The sequence below is a fragment of the Rattus norvegicus genome, chromosome 4 (assembly GCF_036323735.1).
Source record: "Rattus norvegicus strain BN/NHsdMcwi chromosome 4, GRCr8, whole genome shotgun sequence".
NCBI lineage: Eukaryota > Metazoa > Chordata > Mammalia > Rodentia > Muridae > Rattus > Rattus norvegicus.
Window position 1 is genome coordinate 131,846,694 of NC_086022.1, and position 27,858 is coordinate 131,874,551.

At 41.2% G+C, this 27,858-nt stretch overlaps 1 pseudogene; it reads right to left on the bottom strand.

Moving 5' to 3' along the window:
• Nucleotides 1-24,684: 24,684 nt before the first annotated feature.
• LOC134486822 (glyceraldehyde-3-phosphate dehydrogenase-like) lies at nt 24,685-25,712 on the bottom strand (annotated as a pseudogene).
• Between the last annotated feature and the right edge of the window lie 2,146 nt (nt 25,713-27,858).

Sequence of the window (27,858 nt, forward strand, 5' to 3'; positions counted from 1 at the left end):
ACTCCAGGAGCACCCCTATAAATCAGCCCTGTGAGTGTAAAAATGAAATTCCAACTTGCAGTGTTTGATTTCCATAGCATAAATCCCCCGGCACCTGACTTTACCCATAGGAATTCCCTTGAGGTGAATTTGATGAACATCATTCATCCCTCCTCCAGTTGGCTCCAGTAGCCGAAGGCTCCTTTCGCCTTGCCTTGCTGTCAGTAGGGCACAGTGTCTTGGGGTCCATCATGTTTGTTATTCAATGGCTATACGGTATGCAAGGTAAAGTCTAGAAATTGGGACCAAGCTCACAGCAGGTCTGCATAGAGAGTGAGATATTCCTGTTAAAATGTTCCCCAGCAGGCTTGGAATTAAACAAGTCATCACAGAAATAACTACATTATTTCTGAATGGAGCAGGAAGCTGACCTAGGTCTCAGTGTCACTTTGCTCCACTGTCGCTGTATTTTTTCCTTTGTCCCACGTTCAGTCATCATGTATGAATAGCTTTATAGTTTGGGGATTTTACTTTGTTTTGTTAAAAAAATGTATGGCTAGATAAAATATTACCTCTTCTCTCTATATTGACTATAAAATAGCAGTTACCATTAAAAGCAAAGCATTATGTAAGAAATTTGACATACATTAAGTAGATTATAATAAAAAGTATTATAATAACCGTCTTCATTAGAGTTTTCATTGCTATGATAAAACACCATAACCAAATGCCATTTGGGGAAGAAGGGGTTTATTTTATCTTACAGCCTGTAGTCCATTATGGAAAGGATTCAAAACAGGGTCAAGGTAAGGCTGAAGGCAGTAACTAAAACAGAAGTCATGCTTGGGGACTCTTATGGAACAATAAAAAGAAGGATTACAGGCCCCAGAGGGAATAGGAACTCCACAGGAAAACCAGCAGTCAACTAACCTGGACCCTTGGGGCTCTCAAAGACTGAACCTGCTCAGAGAAGAAAGGGAAGGGATAGAGGAAGGATTGTGAGAGGGGGTGACAGGAGGGGACAGTAATCGGGATGTAAAGTGAAAAAGTTTTTAAAAAAGAAAAGAGAAGCTATGGATGGAAACTGCTTATTTGTTCATTTTCCTTGGCTTGCTCAGTTTGTTTTCCTATATACAACCTAGGACCACCTGCACAGCAGCCCCTGGTTGGGTAGGTGCTCCTACATCAATGATCAGTTAACATATGCACCACAGGCTTACCCAGGGGTCTGTCTTGTGGGGGGTATTTTCTCGATTGAGGTTGATGACACTAACTTGTTTCAAGTTGACATCAAACCAACCACCCCAGAACTCATAGTCACTCGTAGACATAGAGGCACTTACCATGTGCTAGTTTAGAGGCTGCACATAGTTCCTTGCCATGGAGTCCTCTCACAGACTCCTTCCTGGGGTCTCCCTTCTTGTCTGCTAAAGCAGATTCTTATATAATGAAAAGCAATCATGGGAGTGGTATCCATTCCATCCCCTCTGTTCTAATTTATTGCTTAGATGCAAAGTACCAATTCTACCAAATGCTGGGGTCGGGGGTTGCCCAAATACAAGATTAGTACATAGTTGTCCGTTAGGGCCACTGCCATGGGGACTTTGCATACACATATGCATAAAGTGATAAAGTATACCTCTGCCGGTTGATTTCTAGACCTCAGTGCCAGAGAGTGTGAGACACCAAGTCTTCAGAGGCTCAAGAACCAACATTGCTCATAAGCTCTCACAACTGATCGTAGTCTAGGTGAGAGAAGAAGGTTTTCCTGTTGTCCTAAAGGCACCTGCAGTGATTTATCTGCTCCTTTACCTACACCATACAAGCGTTTCAGAGCTCCTGGCTGTCATTACTAAAACTCATACTGTTGAATCCTTTTGCCTTTGTCTTTACTTCCAGACTTTGACCATTGGTGATTAATTGCAACCTATTTGCTCTCACAAGGACCTCTCCAGTCCTATTTTAGTGCTGCTGCTGGGGTCTGGACCCGTGGCTTCCCAGGTGCTCAGCGAGCATTCCATCTCTCCACTACCTCCCCTTTTGCCGGAATGCCATTTTGCCTGAGCCTACATTCCAGATATTTGGCAATCATTTCTGTTTGGGAAAGCGGTAGCTGATGACAGTTTTTCCAGGACTGTATGCTAAAACCATAGACTACTTGCCTAGACTTGAAGGGCTCTCAGGGTACAGGGCTCCTCAGCACTGAAACTCAGCCAGTTTGGGGAAAGAGAGATAACTGGTCATCCTCCATCTATTCCTGTTTCAGGGAAACATTAGGAACACACGAGCAAAGCCAAGATGGTTTGGGATTGTGAACCTTCCAGACTGGAGGTTTTTTTTTTTTTTCAGCGTTAAAAATAAAGATGATCCAGTCATTATGACAGGCCCCAGTGTCTCCCCAGGCCCTGAAGATTGTATTTTTCTTATTTGGAGGAGGGATTTAAGGATCTAAAGATGAGATTATCCTAAACAATCCAGCTTGGCTTTCATTACCAGGGAGGCAGAGAAATGTTAAGTTGACAGAAGAGAAGTCTGAGATAAAGCGGCTAAGGCCACAGAACAAAGCGTGCCAGGGAGCAAGGCAAGAAAGATATAGAGCAGATTCTCCCCCAGAAACAGGAGTTTCTCTTCCTTCCCCTCCTCTTCCTGCTTTTCTTCATCTTCCTCATTTTTCTTCTCTTTCTCTTTCTCCTCTTCTTCTTCCCACTCTCAGCTTTTGTTTTCGCTCCAGAATTTATCTTATTTAGTGCCTCTTTAATTTACTGTAAAATGTACTCTCAAAATTCTATTCATACTGTTCACAGTATCTCAGTTGTCTATGAAGGTTCTGTCTTTGTAACCAGCACAGACACTGAAGAACTGAGACACTCAGAAAAATTATAGGTCATTCTCTGCCCACTTCCTGCTACAACCCTTCCTTCCAGCCTGGGGAGGGTGATACACACACACACACACACACACACACACACACAGAGCTTCATTCTATTTTCCCAACCTGCACTGCAGTGTTTGGAAAGTTATAGAAAAGTTTCCACTTTTACTGATTTCTCTTAATTTTACAGTTACCTAGTTTCTCTATCTTTTTCAAAAAGGAAGCACCATTCTGCCTTGCTGCTATTATCATTTTATAATAGGAAAAATGTGTTAAAGATCACAGTTCAGAAACTATGCTAGCATTTTCTGTACAGTGCTTATTTACCAGAGTTTTATTTGGGTTTTAGTGTGTGTGTGTGTGTGTGTGTGTGTGTGTGTGTGTGTGTGTGTGTGTGTGCGTGCATGCACACATGCATGCTTGTGAAGTAGACATGTACATGCAGGTGCCAGAGGAGTCCAGAAGAAGTCATCCAGTCCTCTAGATCTGGAGTCACAGGTGAGCATCCCAACATGGGTGCTGGGTACTGAACTTCATTCCCTTTAAGAGCAGCAAGCTGCCTTATCCACTTAAACATCTCTCCGCCCCGTCCACTGTTTTATTTATGTAGCCACCCCTTCCTCAGGACTTAATACTCTCCTTCCCAAGGCTCACTCTTTAGCTGGTCTCCCAATAAAGCACCGTGGGTACCAAATGATTTCTGGTTGTGGACATCTTAAGTAGACTTAATCTCACCGGGAGGATGTTTAACAGAGTACAGAACTCTGAGGGCGGTTACATCCTCTGCTCTTTGAAGTCCATTACTTCCAGCATTGACTTCTGACATCAGCTGTTGACAAGAAATCGACTCATCTTCATTAAAATTCTTCCCTGGAAAATCTGCTTTTCTTCACAGCTACATCTCAGAGGGTTTTTTTCTCTCCCTTCTTCCTTCCTTGCTGTTCTTCAGCGTTTCCGGTGTGCTAGCAGTGGCGGCTGCTGCTTTAGATTTATTCTTCTTTCTGTGCATTTGTCCTCATCCTTCATTCCTACTCAGAGAACCACTCATGGCTAAGATATTGCTGTGGCTTCATCCCTTCATTCTCTTCCGAAAATTTATCACCTAAACATTAGACCTTGTCAATCATCTCCCTAGGCATCGATTTCTCGGACAGCAGTATTTGTTTCTTGCTTCCTCGGTCCTATCTATACCTCTGTGAAGTTGTTAATGTATCTTTTTGGTTGATGCATGGCCTCATTGATCAGTCACTGAGGTCGTTCATTGCAGTGAGTATTTTCTTATTTCTTATGCTATTTTATTTGAAACTAGTAAGCATAATTATTTTGAAGTTGTTTATGTTTGTTTTAAAATAAACTATTATTTTTTAAAGAAATTGCAGATAAAAGCATCATGTCAAAAATAACCAGACCCAAAGTCTAAATTGTATGTTCTAATTGAACTAAAATCTATACTCTATAAAGAAGATTCGTTCATTAAATCCATCACGCATCAAGGATTCCTTCAGCTGTTGATTGTGTTGGCTATTGCCAAGTCACTTTCTCCTTCTGGAATTGGTTGACTGAAAGACTCTTTAGTTCCTGTCTTCATGTGTATGTTTCTCTTTGTCTCTCTGTCTCTCTCACAAACACACTACACACACACACACACACACACACACACACACACATACACACACACACACACACACACAATTTGTGAGTGACCCTGTAGAACATGGTTTTCAACCTTCCTGATGCTATAACCTTTTAATATAGTTCCTCATGCCGTGGTGACCCCCAACCATAAGATTACTTTTGTTGCTACTTCATATCTGTAATTTTACTATCATTATGAATCATAATGTAAATTATGATTATGGTATGCAGGGTATCTGATATGCAATTCTTAAGAAGGGGTCCTTTGATCCCAAAGGAATCGTGACCCACAGGTTGAGAACCACTGCCAAAGAACATCCCTCGTTCTGTCCTAGATCATATTTCTCTTGTCATTTCATGCACCATCTTCCCAGAGATAGAAGATGTGTATCCCACACTTATGGTCCCAACTTGCCCCAGGGCTTGGCTGTGAGCCTGTACGTCTTCCTTCTCCTGAATACTTGTCTTTGTCTAAACTCAAGATTCATACAGCCACCCCCTTGCTTGTGAAGCCTTCCAGACCTGCCAGGCTCATCTGGACTTCCATACACACCATATTATCTTGAGAATAACTATCCACATGACTCTCTTTCCTACATGATGGTTAATTTCTCATGCTCTAGACGGACTTAATCATAATACATCTTACATAATAGGTGAGATTATGGTGCCAAGCCAAAGAATGCTTGCACAAATTAAATACTGGCAGAAATGGTACTATGGAATATAGTTAAGTAGAGTGTTTGTATGCATGAAGTACTGGATTTGATTTCCCAGTACCATATAAACCAGTTGTAATGGTATATGCCTGCAATCCCAGTACTTGAGAGAAAGAGGCAAGAAGACAGAAGTTCAAGCTCACCCTCAACTACACAAAGAATTCAAGCCCTACCTTGATTAGAGACCCTCCTGTCTGAGGAAAAAAGTGGTAGAAATACAAATGCATCTCAGTGTTTGGTGAATGTACAATATAAACAACACATTCAGAAATTACTACATGATTGAGTCTTATAAAACATTCCTACTTAGTTTTAAGATTTATTTTATGTGCATGAGTATTTGCATACATATGTGCATAATATAGTATTTATACTATATGTGTGCCTGGTGCACACAGGAGCCAAAAGAGAGAGTTGGATCCTGATGGAACAGGAATTACAAATTGTTATAAGCATCCATGTGATGTGGGGAATTGAACTCTGGTCCTCTGGAAGAGCAGCCAGTGCTCTTTACCCTTGAACTTCTTGATTACTCTCTCCTACAAGCTTGTTACTGTGTGGTGCTTCCCTAAATCAGATTTCAACACATATGTCTCTAGTTTTGCAGCATTTTACAAAATAAACTGGTATTAGATCTTCTGTGTTGTTTTCTAAGAGTTCTACATGTCAGGCTATGGGTTTTAATTACACAATGCTAGTAGAATAAAGTCCACTAGTGTAATAAAGATCTTTGGTTTTGTAAAAACACAATGTGGCATCTTGGTAGTGGTCGGGGCTTCATATGCTTCAGTCTTTCAAGTAGGCTGAACTCCAAGATTTCCCTGGATTTCATCTCCACAGTACAGAGAATGTGCTACTATGTCGATGGATTTGCTAAATCTAATAGAAGTTGGAAGATTTGTAAGTGACACTGGCAAAGTTTCTCAAAACTAGATTTTCCCAAGATTCATGCCTGTGAATCAATTTGTAGCCAAATATGAAAACATCATGTGAAACTTTACACCCAATGAATTGCAAGTATGCAATATCTCCAGACATCTTCTTTTCTATACACTGAGATCATGATAATTTTTCTTAAAAATAATTTTAAGAAAAATATTATATATTAACAATAGAGTTAAAGATGAGGGCTTCTCTTGTATAACAGTTTCCTCTGAGATTGAAACATTCTATACTGCAGATAACTCCTTAGGCAGGAAGGTTAACAACTCAAAATCACTTCAGGAAGTCCCTGAAACTGACCAGATTCACTACCCCCCCCCCCCCAATGCTGAGAGTATCTCTGAGACCCATTGAGGCTAAATTACAAAGAAGACTCTGAAATCCGACCAGCTTCCTGGAAGAAGCAGAAACTAACCAAGCTGCCTGGAAGAGGCTTAGATTAACTGAGTCACTTGGAAGGGACATTGTCTAACCTGTTGAGCTTCCTGCAGACTGTGCAGTGTGCTCCAGTTTCCCAGATTTTGTGACTTGTCACCCATAGAGGGGTAGCTTTGGAGATAAAGGTGTCTATGAGTCATTTCTGCTCTTGAAGTAGCCCTCCCCTACACATTTGTAAGTAATTCCAATAAAACTCATGTGTTTACCAAGTTGGACTTTGGTGCTATCCACACTTCAGTCTGTTTTGTTCTGCCTCTCTGGGGTAAGCAAATGGGTATTGTGTCTCCCCAGGAACAGTCTTATAACAGAACAGCTTCTTTATTGGTTAATAGTCTGTGCTTTTTAGCTAGGGATTTGACATTTAACAAAACAGTTTGCTCTATTGGAAAATGTGAGGACAAAAGCATAAAGAAACTACAATTAACCTTACAAACATAGAATGCAGAGCCCTTTTAAAAAGAAAAGGGGCTTGGCTGGATTCTTCAAAAGGGCAGTATTGGAGCTGGCAAGATGGCTGAGCAGGAAAGGCACTGCTGCCAATCCTGGCAACATGAGTTCTATTTCTATGGCCCATGTGATGAAAAGAGAGAGCTATTTCTCTTTGTTCTCTCAGCTCCACATGCAGGCCATGGTATATGTAAACACACACACACACACACACACACACACACGTGAGCGCACACACGCACACACGCACACACATAAACATACACCCTAATAATAATAATAAATGAACAGATTTTTTTTTAAAAATCAGTGTAACAAAAAAAATAATGGTAGAAAGTCACAATAACAACAACAATAACAGCAAAAGACACAATGACCAAATACAAAGTATATGTCTAAATGTGTAGTTGAAAATCATAATCATTAATAGCATGTAAGAAAGAATTCAGATAATTATGTTAATATAAGATTTAATAGGCATATTATGATCCTAGGAATCTCTGGTAAGCTGGATAACAGTATTGTAGCTGTGCAGGAGGAGGTCCTTATTTTTAGGAGACAAAAGATAAGGAAAGTGTATGCTGTCTGCAGCTAGAGAGGAAGGGAGGGGGGTAAGGGAAAGAAGGAAATGACTAATAGTGTATATTCCAACCGGAATATATATGATGAGTACATGGGTGTTTATTGTGTTACTTTATGTCAACTTTTGGGGCCACTTGAAAATTAATGAGAAATTTGAAGAAAATCACATAGGATTTGGGGATCCAGCCTGATTCCCAGCTCTGCCCCATATCAGCTTACAAAGTTATTGCAATTCTCTGAACCTTGATATTCTCATCTGAAAGGATTGAATCGCAGTAATTTTTATGTCAATGAATTGTTATTAAAAGTACACCAGGCAATACCTAAAGTGTTCATGTGTTCTATATAGACTGGTATATATCGCTGTCAGTGTGACCATTGCTGGTTTTAAAGGCATGAAGGAGTCATGAAGAGCAGCTGAGGATTGGCATTGAAGGGCAGCAACAGTCTTCCTGCAGAGGGGTCAGGAGAGGTCAAGATGGCATTTCCAAAATAGAAATGCCAAGATCAAAGTGGTCATGGGATGAAGCTGAGACACATGGCAGCCCTAAGCAGGTGAGCCTAGGTGTTTGAGAAAGGGAACTGAACAAGTCATGGGAGCAAGCCAGTAAACAGCTTTCCTCCAGTGGTCAGTTCCTGCCTCCCTGTTGCTGCTTAAGCTTGTGTCTTCCTTTGATGATAAACTGTAACCTGCAAGCCAAATAAATCCATTCCTGTCATAGTGTTTATCATAAATGGGAAGGAAACTAAAACGTGGATACACTTATAAACCAGATTCTAATGGAAGAAGTCTGCTCATCTTCAGCAAGTTTCTGATACACAGAACTCTGCTGCCCTTCAAAGGCTGTGTGCAGAAGGATTAGGATTATTTGGGAGTCAGTCATTGGCTTTGGTCTTGTTAAGGTCATGGGGGATGCTAACAATGATAACAGTGGCCTGGTCAGTTTTGTAGGTATTTTAGTTTGCTTTCTTGTCAATATCACACAAGCTAGAACTATCTGAGAAGATAACTCAATTGAGAAAATGACTCCATCAGATTGTCTGGAAGCAAACCTATGAGGAATTTTCTTCATTAATAATTGGTGTGAGAGGGCCCAGTCCACTGAGAATGGTGTCACCCTTGGACAAATGCTCCTGGAATGTATAGGAAGGCAGATTGAGCAAGCCACAAAGAACAAGCCAATAAGTAGTGTTCCTCCATGGTCTCTGCTTCAGTTCTGGTCTCCAGATTCCTGCCTTGACTTCCCTCAATGATGAAGAATGGTCTAAGAGCTATAAGCTGAAAGAAACCCTCTCTTCCCCAAATTGCCATTGGTCACAGAGTTTTATCATAGCAACGGAAACCTAGGACAGGCAACTTCTACCAATTGAAACCTTATGTGTGCCAAACTTTATCTAAGTAGTGTTCCTTCTGTTATTTAGGATGAGTATATCTTGGCCTAATATTTCACTTCTGAGAAAGCTGAGCTGTTACAAAGTGTTCCTCCCTTATGTGAGGTCCAAATGAGATAAGCAAATGTGCTTGAAACTGGGAAGAGCTGCACAGATGCAAAAGACAGTCTGTCTCCGGGAAGGAGCAGGGTACAGTGTTTGCTTCCTTCTCTAAACCCTTCCTGTGGTAACCTGTGGACACAGATGTGCTGGAAACCCAAAGTGGGATGTAAAACATGGTTTTCTGCTTGAAATTGCAAGAGACAGGCTGGCCATTGCTCCCCAATATCCTACAATTTGAGTTTCTCTGCCCATGTTCTTTTCATTAGGAGAGCACCCTTTGCAGCTTTCTAGAAGCCTGTCATCTTATGGATCCTAATGGAGAATCTTGAGAGAATCACATAAACTACTAAGGACTTGGCCAGAATGAAAATATGTAAACAGCTAGCATGTTATGTTTGTATTGGTAATAAAATATTAGTGCTATTTTTCAACCTTAGAGTTTGCGGGGGTCCTATGTGTCACATTGCTAAATCAATCATTTAGGAAAACCCACAATTTGAAGATTTTTTCCTGATTCTCAGCGTTGGTATCATTTTCAATGCCATTGATATTCTGCAGCCACGTCAAAGCACCAAAGGCAGCTGTGACTAAAATGCAATCCCCAATTAAAATGAAGCAAGGCGGGGCATGTCACATAGAAATATTCTTTGTCCCATCCTTAGAAGTTACACTTGGGTGTTGTGTGCATCCCAATGTGGGGAATCTGAAAATTAAGTAAAAAAAAAATTAAGGTATTACTAAGATTTAAGGTAGTACTAGGTCACAGTGCTGCTTCTCTGTTTATTACTTGCCAAAAATGATTATCTACATTTCATGAGGACCCATATTTTAAAAATACCCTTTAATAAATCTCACTACAAAGTTAGGAACAGCATGAAAAACAGGCAGCATCGAAAGTGTGCTGTCATGTGGGGAAGTTCTCTGAGAAAAGTGCAGTCAGTGAATGGAACCTGCTGTCCCATAAAAGTGTCACTGTCAGAAAGAAAGATATTGTGCGTCTGGTGGCTCCAGCCTGAGATTTTAGCACTTGAAAGACTGAGGAAAGAAGGTCGCCTCTAGTTCAAGACCAGCCTGGATGACATAGGGTTTTTGTTGTTGTTGTTGTCTTTTTGTTTGTTGGTTTTTGTAGATCCTACAGATAGATAGGTAGGTAGATGGATGGATGGATGGATGGATGGATGGATGGATGGATGGATGGATGGATGAACAGACACAGAGATAAAGTTTGGTTTAAAAATCCAAATGCTGGCATTGTCTAGAAAAGTTTCATACACCAGCATAGCTGGCTCTCCAGCATCAGATTTTCCCCCATCTCCACCTGCCATCTTGCCATAGCAGAGCTGAGATCACAGACATGCTCTACCAGGTCCAGTTGTACATGGGTTTCAGGGATACAAACTCAAGTAGGTCCTCACGCTGGTGCATGCAGCAAGTTCTCTACCCATAGAGAATCTCCACAGTCTGAATGTGTTCATTTTTACTTTTCACAAAACAGAGCCACCGAAACTTGTTACTAAAATATTTTGGCTTATATTAAAGTACCACATTCCCACCTGCACATTAACAACTCACAGGCAGTTGAGGGTGGAAGAACTAACATTTCTAACCATTGGTTCCATGGAAGAGAGAACTACCAATAACAGGAGGAAAGGGGACATTGTTTTTAGAATGAAATCGTATTAATAATAATGGATTGTTCTGCATGTTCTGAGTGCGTGCATCAAGCTGGCTGATCTTTTGGCATTATTATTTCATATTTGCCATGAACAGCACACATTGTAGTATCTTCAAAAAGGCCCAACAGATACTTCTCTCCTGCAAAACACCATTCACTACACCCTGAAAATGAACACCTGTTTGAAGTCTTGAATCTTGAGTAATTTGTGAACCAAGGTATGGGAAGGGGAGTTTGAGAATCAGAAGTTGAGGGGACTCATTCACCAAATGCCACAGTCTCCAACCTAGAAAGATCAGTCTTGTCCATCCCTCTCAGAGAGGCCACTTGCTTTTGTGGCCAGTTGTTTCCTGGGTGCTCCATCTGTTGTTTTGCAAGTGCTCAGCTTTGCCTGAGTCACAGAACTAAAACCCACCTCACCTACCTCTGTTCCCCTGGAGTTCATGGATCTGGAGGCTCCATGAGCCTTCGTTAGAGAATCCCCATCGTGTGTGCTGCAACCACAATCTGAAGACCCTGGTTTGTTAGGAGCCCCATGGAGCGAGATTTTCTATCAGGATGCTACAGTCTGAGAACATCTACGTGGCTTGTTTCATAGATAAACATCACAGAGAAAACACATAAATCACCGCACAGCAACAACCTCAGAAATTCATATATCATTTCAGAGCAACGACCAGAAAAGGATTCCTTTTGTTTTAAATGTCATCAACTGTCAGGAGACATTCCTTCCCCTATTGCAACAGGATCCCTCTATTGTGTTACCTGAGATCCTGGGTTGAGTGTCTGCAGGTGCTGAACCAGTATTTCAGGGTCTGGATAGTAAATGGGAGAATGAAGGACAAAAGGAGGTGGGGGTCAATGAATGCTGGGGGAGAAGGGGCTGTGTTCCCTGTCCTTGCTTACTTAGGAAAACTGTACTCACACAATATACCCTTTCAACTCTCCTTCATCCACCAGAACAGGATAGAACTGGAAGTTCCCTATTCTCATGCTGGAGCAATCAATTATGTAGACATTAAGTACCTGATTATGAATCAAGCTGTAACACATGTATATTCTTTCATTTAGCAATTCCACATGCTCGAGCTTTCCCTATCAGGTATTCAAATGAATCATCAAAGGGACTCACCAAACTCTCTGCCACAGCAAAGGAAGACAGCAGGATGCTCTTCAATGGAGGACAGATTAGGTAATTGTGGTTAGTTGACCGGTGCAGATACGAATGGTACGTTCATTTGAATTTTAGGTAGCTAATCATTAATGAAGATGAATATTAATGAATTAATAATTGTCAAATAAAAAATACAATTTAGAACAAAAGGCCGCCAGGCAACTCCAGTGTGCCGGACTAATCTCAAGAAAGTTTATCAGTGAGGTGTCTGTCACAGTCCTTTGGTGAGTGATAGTGACAGTGGTGTGATTTCTATTTTCTTCCTTTTGGTGCACCTTCGGAGGGTTGGTTGAAAAGATCAAGTGGCATTTTGGTAATTAAATATTTGTTTTTGTTCAGAAAAAGATTGTTCTTTCTGTAAAATTCACACTCCCCTTAATCACTTGCTAAGACATAGGGGGCTTGGGGTGGGGGTGGGGGGCACCGGAAAGAGATTTCCTCAAGATTTTAGGGCCTACAAGGTGAGTCTGTGGCATAGGATGACCTTTGTGATTAGCATACGGGGTCTTGTGGGTCATAGGTATCACCTCATGTGTGTCATGAGATGATAATCCTATTCGAAATTTTATCCAATTCACAGTTAGTAGTTTTTCTTCCACCGTGTCCCTGATCCTCACCAGGAAACTGTAGCATCCCTGTTTTAGAATGAGGAAACCCGCTCCGTTTTCTCATTTGTTAAAGACAAATGACTATCTTACATCAAGAGTTCTTCTGAGAGGAGAATAAGCTAACAGACATAAAATGCTTGAAACACAGGCCAGTGTACACTGCGTTTTCACTTGAGTCCTCACAGAACAAGCTGTTACTGATGTGGTCAACAGGACTAAGTGGCTTAGTTTCTCAAACCTCCAATGAGTCTGGTTTTCCTAATCACGCTGTTGAAATTTTCTTTGAAATGACAGAGCTGCGGCTACTCCCCCTAGAAGCAGGAAGTTCTGTGAAGGGCCATTTCAGCAATGAAATAACTCAGTACGTTTCGGTCGACAGTTCAGAGATTGCTGGGCATGTGACTGTTCCCAGATGCTCACAGTGCCCAAAATGGACTAAAGTGAGAGTTTTTGGATTTGAACCAAGTAAGAGGATATAGGGTTGTGGATGGATTAGTGTTGTTACCGTGGGAATGTTCCCTTATCACAGGAGTGGAGTTGGTATCAAGTGTGTGGGCCTATCTTGCTTTTTTTTTTCCAGCGTAAAGGCCACGTCAGATGCCAATATCAGGTTCGTAGACTCCCCCACTCCAGAATGGGTGAGTCAGATATTTATAAGATACATAGTCTGTGACATTCTGTTGCAGCAACAGCAGGCAGACATGTATTAAAACTTAAGGGAGCTGGAAGTATGCATATTTTAGAGGATACATTCTGATCTCTTCTGCCCCTTCCTACTTCTTAGTAAAAAATAACTTGCTTCCTTATCTAATTAAAATAAAAAGGAAGCATTCTAACTTTAGGTGCATATGGCTCAGCATATAGCAACTTGAGTGATATTTCTTCTTAATTACTAAGAAAATTAAATAAGATGGAGATGATGCTAAATCACATTATTAACTATGTTATCTACACAATGTAATTCTGCTTCATCATTCAATTTTGCATTAGAAATATATGAGCAAATGATCACAACGTATATAGAAACTAAAAACTGACAGACTATTACAAGGCAACATATAACTATAAGACAAAATGGGGATAATAAACAATGATGTTAATTATTCACCTCATGATAAATTCACTGAATGATATATGTTTATATGTATGTATATGTACATGTACATGTATATGTATAAACAACAGATATATATACAACAAATATGTATGTTGTATACAGGTGTGTGTGTTATACAAATATTTCCTGTTCACATCTCAGAACAACCCTAGGGGATAGAGGTGATTATTTTCCCCACATTACAGGTGAGCAAGTTAAACTAAGAATAATTTTTCTAGGGACCAGCTGGGATTAGAATCTAGGTGTGACTATATCCAAATTCCAAGTCTTTGGCCAAATAGGGAGAATGAATACATGAAAGGTGTGTCTGGAGAAGGAAAAGGAAATGGAAGAGAATGAGGAAGAATGGGAAAGAAAGAGACAGAGGAGGAGAAGAGGGAGTGAAAGAAAGGAAGGAGATGAAGAGAGGAAGAGGAAGGGGAAGAAAGGGAGACCGTGGAGGAGGAGTTCAGGACACTTTATCGATGTATTCTGTGGAATGTATCATTCTCCTTTGCACAGTGGTTCTCAATCGTCCTAATGCTGTGGCCCTTTAATACAGAACCTCATGTTGTGGTGACCCCCCCACAACAATAAAATTATTTTCATTACTGCTTCATAACTGCAATTTCACTAGTTATAATTATTATGTAAATATCTGTTTCCAACTGTGACCCCTGTGAAAGGTTTGTCCCCAAAGAGGTCACAACCGATTTCCCAGAATGACAGACCCTTTCCTGACATATCCCACCCCACCCCCCGTTTGCAAAACAGAGGCTAAGCATCAAGAGATAACAGCACCTCTCATTGATTTTCCAGCTCTGTTCCCTATCACTGCTAAGCCTGGGTTACAAGAGAACAAGTTCTTGAAGTCAGCCTCCTAGGAGCGGCACAGTGTTCTGTACAATCTGATGAATTACCTACATTAAGTGTGCTTTCAGGTTTGAATGAGTGGGTTTATTAATTAAAGAGTATATTAAAGTACTAGTATGTAGAGGGATAGAAGCCACAAAGAGATAACAAAGTGTGAAAATAGAAGTACACACTATCCAGCAAAGACGCTGGGAGCAGCCTGATTGACAGAGCAAACAAAGGTACTGTCACCAGCTTAGAAGTGCCCAACAGAATCTCCTTGGGAAGCTGATGTCGCCTCCCAATTGAGCTTTCTCTCTACTGATGAGCTGAACTTTCCCACTGCAGACAATTTTATATCATGAGATACACCCTGTTGAATATGGCTCGCCTTCTGTCTGTTCTCAATGATACAATGTCTTCGCTCTTGGACTATTTTGGCATTCACATCCTTCTCTGTCAGAGCTCTGCAGGCCATCATTGGATAATAGATCTTAGAGTTATTTGAGATAAATAATCTCAGGTCTAAAATGGGGGTTACACTGCTTCCAAAGTCAATTTTTCAATGAGCTAGAGCAGCGCATGACAATTTGCTAATATAACGTCCATCGCACCTGGTGGTAAAGAATCTGCCTAGCAATGGGTAGAGTCCAGTCACCTGTCACTCCAGCAACTGGAGAGCCTACAGAAGTGGCCTCTGAGAGTGACCTCTCTCTGTGACCCAGGGACAGTTAGTGGACCTGGTGTTAACCAGGTCCTGTCATTAACTGTATCTGGGGCTGGAGAGATGGCTCAGTGGTTAAGAGCACTGATTGTTCTTCCAGAGGTCCCGAGTTCAATTCCCAGCAACCACATGGTGGCTCGCAACCATCTGTAATGGGATCAGATGTCCTCTTTTGGTGTGTCTGAAGACAGTGACAGTGTATTCATATACATAAATAAATAAATCATTAACTGTGTCTGGGGACCAGACACCTTCCATGACACCTAGCCTTCCATGAAAGTCCTCAGTCAAGTCCTCAGACACCAACCATCTTTATCTGCTCTCTCCAGGAATGTAACAAATGTCGTTCTAACATAACACTGCTCTCGTTGACTGACCTGAAATATATGCTGGGAAGTAAGGACCTACCATCCCTGTAATAGCAAGTTACAGTCCAGGATGTCAAAACAAGCACCCATTACTGTCCATGTGGAGAGACAGCTTATGGATTAATGGTAATTTGAGGCTCTAGGACTTTGTTGCTTCTGGTTATTTTCCAACTTAAGACAGTATTTTAAGATCCAACAAATGAGCCAGGTAACGGTGGTACATGCCTTCAATTCCAGCACTTGAGAGGTAGAGACAGGAGGATATCTGAGTACTTGAGGCCAGCCTGGTCTACAGAGTGAGTTTCAGGGCCGCCTGGGCTACACAGAGAAACCCTGTCTTGAAAAATCTTAAAAAAAAAATTAGATCAGAGTGTTCTTTTTAATGCAGCTTTTAAGCTGCACTGATTTGTAAATTATTATATGTATAAACTAAAGTTTACAGCGATGGTCATATATTCATTTAATCATGTAAACTGAAAAATAAATTGATATAGTAAAATTGGCACAAATTTGCATTTTGGTACCCATTTAGAAGCCATATAAATTGTAATTTTAAAGGATGAGATGGGAATAGTAGTAGGTATATACTTTAATCCCAACAGAAGTTCCACTGCTCTGGGAGGCAGAAACAGGCAGATTTTTGTGAGCTTAAGTTTAAGGCCAGACGGTTCTAAGTAGCATGTTCCAGGCCAATCAGAGTCACACAGTGAGACTCTGCCTCAAAAAAAAAAATGCATCAACAGACTGAAATCCACTGAATATATACTATTCTTTGCGAATGAATTTGAAGTTTTTCAGAAGTAATGATGGTTTTACACATTGTGTGTGTGTGTGTGTGTGTGTGTGTGTGTGTGTGTGTGTGTATGTGTGCGTGCGTTGAAAGAGAGAGAGAGAGAGAGAGAGAGAGAGATAGGGTTCTACTTTATCTCAAGGTAGCTTAGACCTCCACTGTGTAGCCCAGGCTGACCTTGAGTTCAAGGCAACTCAAGGCAATCCTCCTGTCTCAGCCTTCCAAATGTGGGATAACAGATGCTAGCCACCAGGCCAAGCTGTCCTCAGACATTTTAGGCAGCTTCTCCCTTCTCTTCCTTCATCATTGCTACTCCCTTAAGGCATAACTCTACTGATACTATAATAAATTAACTTCCATATTTTCCAGATAGATGAAGAAACACCATTGGCCAGTGTTAGATACTATTGACAATGAATTCAAGGGAGCAGCTGCTTTTCTTGGTTAGACTTGTGAGGCTTACGTCATCTTCTGTAATATTGCATGTCCATTCCCATAGGGGACCAGGTAGTAGTACTTTACTCTAAAAATACCCTTCCTTTTCCACTGGGATTTCTAAGTTGTCTGAAAACTCCCTTAACTGAGTGCACATGTGTGTGTGTATGTGTGTGTGTGTGTGTGTGTGTGTGTGTGTGTGCATTCATAGCAATGGAACATGAAGTATAGCAGCAGTTTTGTTGCTTTTAGGGAAATGGGTTAGTTTTCCCCACAGAGGTATAACATAGCCTTTGTACAAGAGAAATGTGTACCTGCTACCCACAGGAAAAGGCCAGATTTCACGGAAACATGACTTAGAAACTTTCAGATTCTGTCTAATTTTCTCTCTTGCTTCAGACAGAGGTAAGCCTTACTCCAGCCAAGCCTTCTGTATGTTTGTGTTTTGCACTGGACACTCCACTGGCCCTGAATTATACACATCATTTTTAAAGATTATTTTAGCAGTTGCTGTTGTTTGGGATACAGGGCATTTGTTAGTCCATCTGTCTTTGAACTCACTGCATAGCTAAGGATGGCTTTGGTGTCTGAACCTCCTGTCCCCACCTCTTCAGAGCTAGAATTACAGAGTGGCTTGCCACTCTGCCGAGGTTACGCAGTACTAATGATTTAGTCCAGGGCTTGAGCATGCTAGACAAGCACCCTACCAACTGAGCTACATCCCCACACTTCACAAACGTTATTGTGGAAAAACTTACATGGAAACTCAATATGCACCAACATCTTTCTTGTCCTTATTCCCCAATAATATAGCAAAGCAAGCATTTCCATTGCACACAATAAGATAAATAAGCTAGGAACAAGTTAAAGTATGTGGAAGGATGTGTGTAGGTTATATGCAGCCATGAAGATATATCATCATACAATGGACTTGAACATCAGTAGATTTTAATATCCCGGAAGGATCCAAACCTAGCCTTTGTCCCTGTTGTCCTCTATACCAGGAATTCTCTCAGAATCCCCGTTCCCTGATAGATTTACACAAAATTTAACTTACTTATTGTGTATTGGCATATATTCCTTGTACATACATTCCTTGTACATATTGGGCTGGATTTGAAAAAGATGGTTTCCTTCAAGCTTCTCAAAATACTCACCCCTCTTATCCCTCTTTTTCCTCTTCTGCTGACCCCCTTCTCCCCCACCTCCCTTCTTCTTTCATGACATATCTATGTGATTTGATGTGTCTATATAGGATCTAGAATCCACAAGTAGGAAAAAAAGTGATCTTTTTCTGAGTCTGGCTTATTCTGCTTAACGTGAGGATCTCAAGCTGTATGGTTTTTCTTATAAGGAATACAGTTTCATTCTTCTTTATCGCTGAATGAAATTCCATTGTTATATACACCTCATAGGCATTATCTATTCATCTGTTGACCTAGGCTGATTCCATGTCTAGGTTACCAATAGACATAGTCAAGAGTTTTCCGAATAAAAATGGATACTATATACACACAGTGAGCATAAATGCTCAAATGTCACTTCCTCTGTCACACCATCCCTGACACCCTGAGCTAGATTTAGCCATGCTTTCTCTTCCATATCTTTAGTATACTTTAATGTGTCTATAGTGTTTATCAGTCACAAAAAATGAAGCAAGATCTTTAAACATCCAAATTGCTTCCTGGATTTTTGGAGTTCCAAGACCTCTCGGAGCACAGTGGTTCTATGAATGTGGATGAGTGAATGGCAGACAGAGACACGGTCTTAGAAATCAATTTAAGTTTCTTCTAAATAAACAGGACTCCAATGAATTTTGCATCAAAAAGACATGAAACTCCTATTGAACCTATGTAAGTGTATTTGAACACACATTGTTGTAGCATCCATCAGTTTTCCCAAGGGAATTTGTGATATCAATTCCAAGTCTCCAGTATAACTCAGTCTACTTAAAAAGACAAAACTTATATTTGTTCTGTTACATGGTTAAAACAAAAACAAATAACAAAGCTGCGAAGGACATTTGCGCTTACAAGCTTGCAGGGTCCTGCAAGTCTAGAGTTTACCCCATTCATTCCCATGTCCCATGTGGAATTATCAAATGACCAGGGAGTGTGGGTGGGTAACAAATGAGGGAGATTCTTCTCTCTTCCTGTTGAGTCAGACCTCCAACTGGAGGAAGTGACCTTAATTTGTGGATGGCTTGTTGTTTGAAATTGGAAGCTACATCACAGCCCTGCTCCTTGTGGCTTTTCCTTCCTAGCTTCATAAATTTCCCTTACATTTGCAGCCAGAGTGAGTTATTTACCATTTCCCAAACTGGTGTTTGTGTAGCATCACAGGCAAAAGTTAATATGTGCTCTAGCTGCCCCAGGGACTCCAAGGCAGCAGTAATGAGAGAATTAATCTATCAATGTGGTCTCTAAAAGGCACCTCCAGGCTAGATTCTTGAACAAAAGGCAGAGGGGAACAGAAAAGATCTGTTGGTACCACCATTACCTAAATGGATGCAAATGAAGCCAAATTGAAAATGTCTGGTCTTAGCAGAGGGCTAAGAATCAACAGACCGGCAATTTGCATGTTTTATTGTAATGGTGAATCCGGACACAATGACTGAGCTGGGATACAGGCAGCTCAGGAAGGCAATTGATCCTCACATTTACTTTCCCTGTCTTGACAAGAGTAGAAAATGGCAAGGCTTTCGGAACTTGCAGGAGCTTCCAAGCTGGGAGAGCATGCTGACAGTTTAAGAGAACCTGGCATTGGTGCCAGCGAGTTGGTGAATCCCACTAGGCATCTTTTCCTGTTAGTTCTGGTCAAATGATGGTTTTTGGTGCCGAGTAATTAACTTTTATTGAACACTAATTCAGGTACGCCATTAAGTTCTTTATACACATTTCATCACTCAAGTCTCCTGGCTCTTGGGTAGATCCATCCTAGTTCCAACATCACGGGGAGAAGGCAAGGTAACAGCCCAGTTCACATAGCAAATGGGTGAGTCCAGACATAAAAACTTATTTGGCTAATCCCAGAGCCAGAGTTGTGGGCACGTAAAGTCATTTCTCTTTCTATTATCAAATCATCTGTTTATCAACTCTTTCACTCAGTAAAATTTATGAAACAAATCCACTAGTTGTTAAGTACTTGGATAGAAGGTAATACAAATATTATCCCTGCTTCCAAGTCCTTGTCTGTAATAAATATGCTAGAAATAATAAAAAAATTGTGGTTATTTTATGAAAACAGCAGAGAAGGTATTGTCATACTGCTCATCCCTGTTCCTCCTCCTCTTCTTCCTCCTCTTCTTCCTCCTCCTCTTCCTCCTCTTCTTCCTCCTCCTCTTCCTCCTCTTCCTCCTCCTCCTTGTTGTCGTTGTCGTCAGGACTCTACTGAATCTTTACTATGTGGTTGCTACTATACTTAATGGCAGAGGTGGTATTTAAATCCAGGACTTCCTGATCTTGAGGTTTCACATTTTAATGACATATGTGTACAAGTTGACATATGTGCATATTCGTGTGTGTGCACAAGCACGTGAAAATCAGCAGAACAAAGGATAATCTTGAATCTCTCTCTCCTCAAGTACTATCCACTTTTTGTTTCATTGAGTTTTGTTTTGTTCAGGGTCTGTCATTGGCCTGGAGCTTGCGCCTGGAGCTTGCCAAGTAGGCTGGGCTGGCTGGTCAGTGAGCCCCACAGATCTGGCTATCTCTGTGTCACCAGTCCTAGGATTACCAATCAGTGCCACCATACCTGGCTTTTGCACATGGGTTCTGGGGCTCAAACTCAAGTCTTTGCAGTTGAAATTGCAAGCACTTTACCAGCTAAAGGATATCTTCTTTATCCTTAAAGCCTTATATTTTAATCAAAGTATCTGCTGAAAGCTAAGAAAACAGTGGCTAAAGGCTAAGAAAACTGTCCATTTAAAGATTTTTAAAAATTATTGTTTGAGAGTTTTGTGTGTGTGTGTGTGTGTGTGTGTGTGTGTGTTTATAATGTGTTTTGATCAAATCTGCACTGTCCTCCATCTCCCAACTTTCCCCCCTCATATTCCATTCTTTTTTTAAACCTACCATGGGTGCAGGACTATCCCCTAGAGCACGGCACCCTATTAGAAGTCACATTCCTAAAAACACTGACACCCACTCTACCCCAAAAGCCATTAATTGCCAATCTTTAGCCAGAGGTGGGACTTCATGAGCCTCTCCCTTGTTAATGATGGCATTTTGACTGACTTGATCTTGTACAGGTCTTGTGTACACAGCTAAAACCATCACTGTGACATCATATGCATAGTAGCCTTGTTATGGCTGAAGAACCCTGTTTCGTGGCAGTTCTTTACAACCTCTAGCTTTTACGGTCTTTCTGCCTCCTCTTCTGCAGCGGTTCCTGACCCTTGGAGGAAGGAACTATGTCACAGCTGTCCCATTTAGAGCTGAGCGTGCCACAGTCTCTGATTGCACATGGATCAGTTGTGAGTTTCTGGACTATTTGTCATCTACTTCCAAAACACAATTCTCTGATTGTGGGGTTAAAGACAGGCACTTCAGAGGCAATTTAATGCCATTTCCCAGCAAGACTGGGGAGATGGTTTAACAGTTGAGAGCATTTGTTTGGTTCCCAGCAGCTACGTGACAGCTCACAACTGCCTATAACTCTGGTTCCAAGAGATCCAATACCCCCTCCAGGCCTCTTTGAACATTTTCACATATGTGGCTCACATAAACTCACACAGGTAAAAACTATGTAAGAAAAAAAAAACATAATGAAAGAAAGAAAGAAACAAAACCTGTCTCAGTTATACCATTCCTGGACAAACCCCAGAGGACTGTATCTCCTACTGTAGAGATGCCTTGTTCATTTATGTTCATTGCTGCTCTATTCATAACAGTCAGAAAATGGAAACAGCTCAGATGTGCACCAACTGATGAAAGGATAATGAGAATGTTGTATGCTTACACAATGGAATATTATTCAGCTATTAAGAAGAATAAAATTATGAAATTTGTGAGTAAACTGGGAATAATGATTCTGAATGCGGTAACTTAGACCCAGAAAAACAAACACCACACATTTTCTTTCATACGTAGAGCCTAACTTTGAATCCCTAGATAGCATGTTTAAGTTGCAGCACTTGTCAAAGTCTGGAAACTAGAAGGGTCCATGAGAAGTGGGGGTGTATTAGAGGATGGACAGTAGAACACAGATTATAGTTTGAAGGGGAAAAGGAATAATGGGGAACAGAGGTTGTCTTAGTTAGGGTTTTACTGCTGTGAATAGACACCATGACCAAGGCAACTCTTTTAAGGACAACATTTAATTGGGGCTGGCTTACAGGTTCAGAGGTTCAGCCCAGTATCATCAAGGCAGGAGCATAGCAGCATCCAGACATACATGGTGCAGACAGAGCTGAGAATTCAACATCTTCATCAGAAGGCTGCTGATAGAATACTCACTTCCAGGTAGCTAGGAAGAAGGTCTTAAAGCCCACACCCTCAGTGACACACCTACTCCAACAAGGCCACACCTTCTAAAAGTGCTCCTCCTTGGGTTAAACATACACAAACCATCACAGAGGGTAACTGCAGTGGAGGATGGGAGGGAAAACTGGAGGAAGTAGTGTAGGAAGGGAGACCAACACTAAAGACTTTTGAAAAGCCATATAGAAACCTACTATTTCAGAAGCTTCCTAAAGCACACACACACACTCACATACACTACATATATACAACATGTATATGTACATGTACATGTGTGTATGTGTATATGTATGCATATATGTATATATGTGTATATGTGTATATGTGTATATACACAGCTATACATGCATGTTGTATATATGTATAATACATGTATATATGCATAGGCATATATACATCATATATATGCTATGTGTATGTATATATGTATATATACAACATACATATGTTGTGTGTGTGTATGAAATTACCCTATTAGGGTGGATGTCTCTCCCTAACACATAGAATATTAAACAAAAATGCTAAGATTAGGTGTCTCTTTTTCATTTGTTGGTCAGTCAGATTTCATAGACACCCCCAAACATTACATACTATTGCCACTGTTCCAGCTTTCCCTCTAGAATATGACAATAAGGTCTGGTTGCTGAAGACATCACTCTTGAGTCTTAGGGTATGGAGAAATCGAGCTGGTACTATTGTGGCAGCTTCATTCCTACTGGCCAGCTTTCATAGTGCTGGAAAGTTCTACACATACTACTAAGGGGCAAGGTTATCAAAATCTCACCCAGCTGTGAACCTAGTGAGCTAAGATAAGGACTGATCTTGCAAGGTATGTCCATGGGTACAATAGTGGCACAAATATTTTGGGAGTAACTGTAAAGGTTTGTGTATTTAACCCAGGGAATGTCACTATTAGGAGGTGTAGCCTTGTTGGAATGGGTATAGCCTTGTTGGAGTATGTGTGTCACTGTGGGCACGGGCTTTAAGACCCTAGTCCTAACTGTCTGGAAGTCAGTATTCTGCTAGGCCCCCTTCAGATGAAGATGTAGAACTCTCAGCTCTGCCTGCACCATGCTTGCCCAGACTCTGCCACGCTCCTGACGGCCTGAACCTCTGAACCTGTAAGCCAACCCCAATTAAATGTTGTCTTTTATAAGACTTGTACTGGTCATGGCGTCTGTTCACAGCAGTAAACCCTAACTAAGACAGTAACCATTTCTGGATTTGCTTCAAAGAGTCATGGTACAGCAACTGGGTTACAGCAGCTTAAGAGTAAGAAAAGCTGCCACACTCTAAGGGTTTTGTTCCTGTAGATCTTTGGAACTGACAACACCTGCTCTTGTTGAGTGGTCTTCCTCTCCTTCCTGAAGGCCAGTCTTATGTGTACAAGGAGAAAATGAAGTTCAGAAAAAGAATAAGTGACTCACCTGAGTTCCCCATACAAGGGGTGCAACATTTAGGCCTAGGTTCATTGGCTCTAAAGTCCAAGGTTTTGTTTATCCAGAATGTTCCCAGTACAAATGTTCCGAAAGATTCCAAGCTTTCCAAAAGGTAGTTAACAGCTTGAAGGATTCAGTCTGCTATTTAACACCAAGGTTACTAAAGTCCTCCTTGTCTTAAGATTCATGTGGTATTATTTTTCTCCTGTTTTTAAGATGCTTGGAAAGATGATGATGGTGGTGGTGGTGGCAGTGGTAGAGGTGGTGATGAAGGAGATGCTCTGTGTGTGTGTGTGTGTGTGTGTGTGTGTGTGTGTGTGTGTGTGTGTGTGTGTGAGTGAGTGTAGACAGAGTCAAGAGGAAAAAGAAAGAAAGATGTTTAGAGACAAAAGAATTGTCAAGGACCTGACGGAACCTAGGTAACCTACTTAATAGACTGTGAGGGTCTGGCTTTCATGTATGGCTAACAGCTTGCTTCTGGAGGGTTAAGCAGCAGGGAGAGACACTTGGAAGAAGGAAAATTTCCATGTTTAGTTTACCTTTAACTTTGTGTATCCAAAACCAAATATTTGCTACACAAGGCCATTCCTGGAGTGTGGCTGGACTTTGGATTTAACTTCCTCTCCAGGGGTCGGGATGGAGCATTGGAAGATGATCCATGAGAGGAATAAGATCATTTATGAAGCACCTATCAGTAATAGAGAGCTTTCTCTAATTCTCTCTGCCATGACTGGAAGGTAATCTTCCCTCCAGAATTCATGTCATTGTTTAATTCCTGCTGTGGTGGTCCTAAGAGGTAGGTAGGGCCTTTGGGTAAATGAACTAATGTCCTTATGAAAGACATTTCAAAAAAAGTTTATCTTTTTTTGGGGGGTGCAGCGAACTTTATTGATGGTATTCAAGAGAGAAGGGAGGGCTCCCTAGGCCCCTCCTGTTATTATGGGGTCTGGGATGGAATTGTGAGGGAGATGTTCAGTGTTGGGGGCTGAGTTGGGATGGGGACTCCTCAGCAACTGGGGGCCTCTCTTGCTCTCAGTATCCTTGCTGGGCTGGGTGGTCCAGGGTTTCTTACTCCTTGGAGGCCATGTAGGCCATGAGGTCCACCACGCTGTTGCTATAGCCGTATTCATTGCCATACCAGGAAATGAGCTTTACGAAGTTGTCATTGAGAGCAATGCCATCCCCAGCATCAAAGGTGGAAGAGTGGGAGTTGCTGTTGAAGTCACAGGAGACAACCTGGTCCTCAGTGTAGCCCAGGATGCCCTTTAGTGCACCCTCAGATGCCTGCTTCACCACCTTCTTGATGTCATCAGACTTGGCAGGTTTCTCCAGGCGGCATGTCAGATCCATAATGGATACATTGAGGGTAGGAACACGGAAGGCCATTCCAGTGAGCTTCCCGTTCAGCTCTGGGATGACCTTGCCCACAGCCTTGGCAGCACCAGTGGATGCAGGGATGATGTTCTGGGCTACCCCACGGCCATCACACCACAGCTTTCCAGAGGGCCATCCACAGTCTTCTGAGTAGCAGTGATGGCATGGACTGTGGTCATGAGCCCTTCCACGATGCCAAAGTTGTCATGGATGACCTTGGCCAGGGGGGCTAAGCAGTTGGTGGTGCAGGATGCATTGCTGACAATTTTGAGGGAGTTGTCATATTTCTCGTGGTTCACACCCATCACAAACATGGGGGTATCAGCGGAAGGGGCGGAGATGATGACCCTTTTGGCCCCACCCTTCAGGTGAGCCCCAGCCTTCTCCATGGTGGTGAAGACGCCAGTAGACTCCACAACATACTCAGCACCAGCGTCACCCATTTGATGTTAGTGGGATCTCGCTTCTGGAAGATGGTGATGGGCTTCCCGTTGATGACAAGCTTCCCATCCTCAGCCTTGACTGTGCCGTTGAACTTGCCATGGGTAGAGTCATACTGGAATATGTAGACCATGTAGTTGAGGTCAATGAAGGGGTCATTGATGGCAACAATCTGCACTTTGTCAGAAGAGAAGGCAGCCCTGGTAACCAGGCGCCCAATACGGCCAAAGATGAGCCCTATTGTGTTCTAGTTAAACAAACTTGTCAGTGTTGTTCTTTAAAATAGATTTAAGTATGATCACTTGCTGTCTAATTTTTAATCTTTACTTGCATTTTCTTCTCTTCTTTTGGAGGCCTATAACCTGACAATTCACAAGTTTTCTAGCTCTCCAAAGAGAGCTTTGTTTCACATACTTTCCTTTGTTATCAAAGCATGGGTCCTGCTTACTGTGTGGTTGGGCTGCTCATTGGGAAGCATGTTACTAAGAAGGTCAGTCATCCTCAGAAAGATCTATTGAAAGATCCATAGAATAGAGAATGTAAGGCTATTGATCCAGGAATCCTACTTTTAGAATCTAATCATAAGGAAAGTATAAGAAAATAGATATTAAAAATATATATTATCTTCATGTATTATATGAGCTTAAGGTCACCTTATTTAAGTTTTTCACTGTTATAAAGCACAATGCAGCCATTATAATATAGCCTACATATTATCATAATGTATACTAAACATACTGTATACAATATATATTATCATAATGTATAGTAAACATATAAACACAAAGTATATAATGTCTTTCACATATTATACATAATGATATTGATATAATTTATTACTTGCAAGATTGAATATTTAAAGGATATTATTTGGAATTAAATTGTAAATTGGAGTCTACTGATACCACAAATTGAATGCCACAGAATAATGAAAAATATTCTGGGGATATATGTATTAATAGGAAAATTATAATATTAGTTACATTTAGTCCATTTATGCCCTGACATATATATTATGTAAACAAATATGAGTCAGAAGTCTAGTGTGGTAGTGCACACATCTAATCCCCACACTACGGATGCTGAGGCAGGAGGATCAAGAGTTTGGGCTAGCCTGTCTTACATAGCAAGATCCAGTGTCAAACAAATAAACAAGTAATAGCAGAGTTTAGGTACATATTTATTTAAATGCTATCATGAATTCTTCCCAGGCAACAGGTTTACTAAAATGTATTTACTGAACTTTTTGAGTTTTAAGAATATTTTAATAAGTATATATTATTTTTCATTATGACAACCATTCTCAAATGTTAGAGCCACAAGTATCTTCAAAGGATCAAATTCAAACTCTTCATGCCATAGGAAGAGTAGCTAATTGAACATTATAGGCAATTCACCCTTGAGAAGCAGGTCATTTGGTTAGGTTTCTGACAGGAACATTTTCATTCACCGGTAGGAGTAGGCTTCCATTTAGTCTGTCTCAGTTTCCAAATTTGAATTAGACATCTCTGAATCACACACTGGCGCTGTGTGGGACCCAGTACCACGTCAGTTTAAACTAAAGTGCAGAGAGGTTATTTATGCTGGTTTGGGCAGCAGCGCTATAGGATATGAGCATAGTGACCAGAGTAGTCTGAGAGGGCTGTGGTGGAAAGCCACGTGAAAGATGTACGAGGAAGAGACAGAGACAGAGAGAGACAGAGAGAGAGAGAGAGAGAGAGAGAGAGAGAGAGAGAGAGAGAGAGAGAGAGAGGTGAGGGAGAGCACAAGTTATGATCAATGAATATAAAAGGCATGAGAGGCAAGCATGTACATCCACGTCAATGTCAGGTCAATCTTTTGCAACTAGGTAGGCTGGGCTCTTTGCACCTTCTGGGAGTTAGAGATCACTTACATTTGAAACCATTCACAAGATAAATAATAGATAGTTCCTCCCCAAAACCACAGTGCTCAGTTTGTACAACTGTGCTTCAAAGCTCTGAGTTCCACCAGGAACAGGGAAACTTATGCGGACAGTGGGGGCTACAGGCAGTTATGAGCATCCCAACGAGGGTGCTTGAAACCAAATTGAGTCCTCTGCAACCCCAAAGAAATGCTTAAGTGAAAACATGTGTTAGCCTTTCATGTACTTCTGGGCCTATCAAGTTGATTTCTGTTGAAATTGATCAGATAGCCTCAAAATGATTCCTCAGAAGTACAAAACTGGGTTGGGGATTTAGCTCAGTGGTAGAGCGCTTGCCTAGCAAGCACAAGGCCCTGGGTTCGGTCCTCAGCTCTGGAAAAAAAAAGAAGTA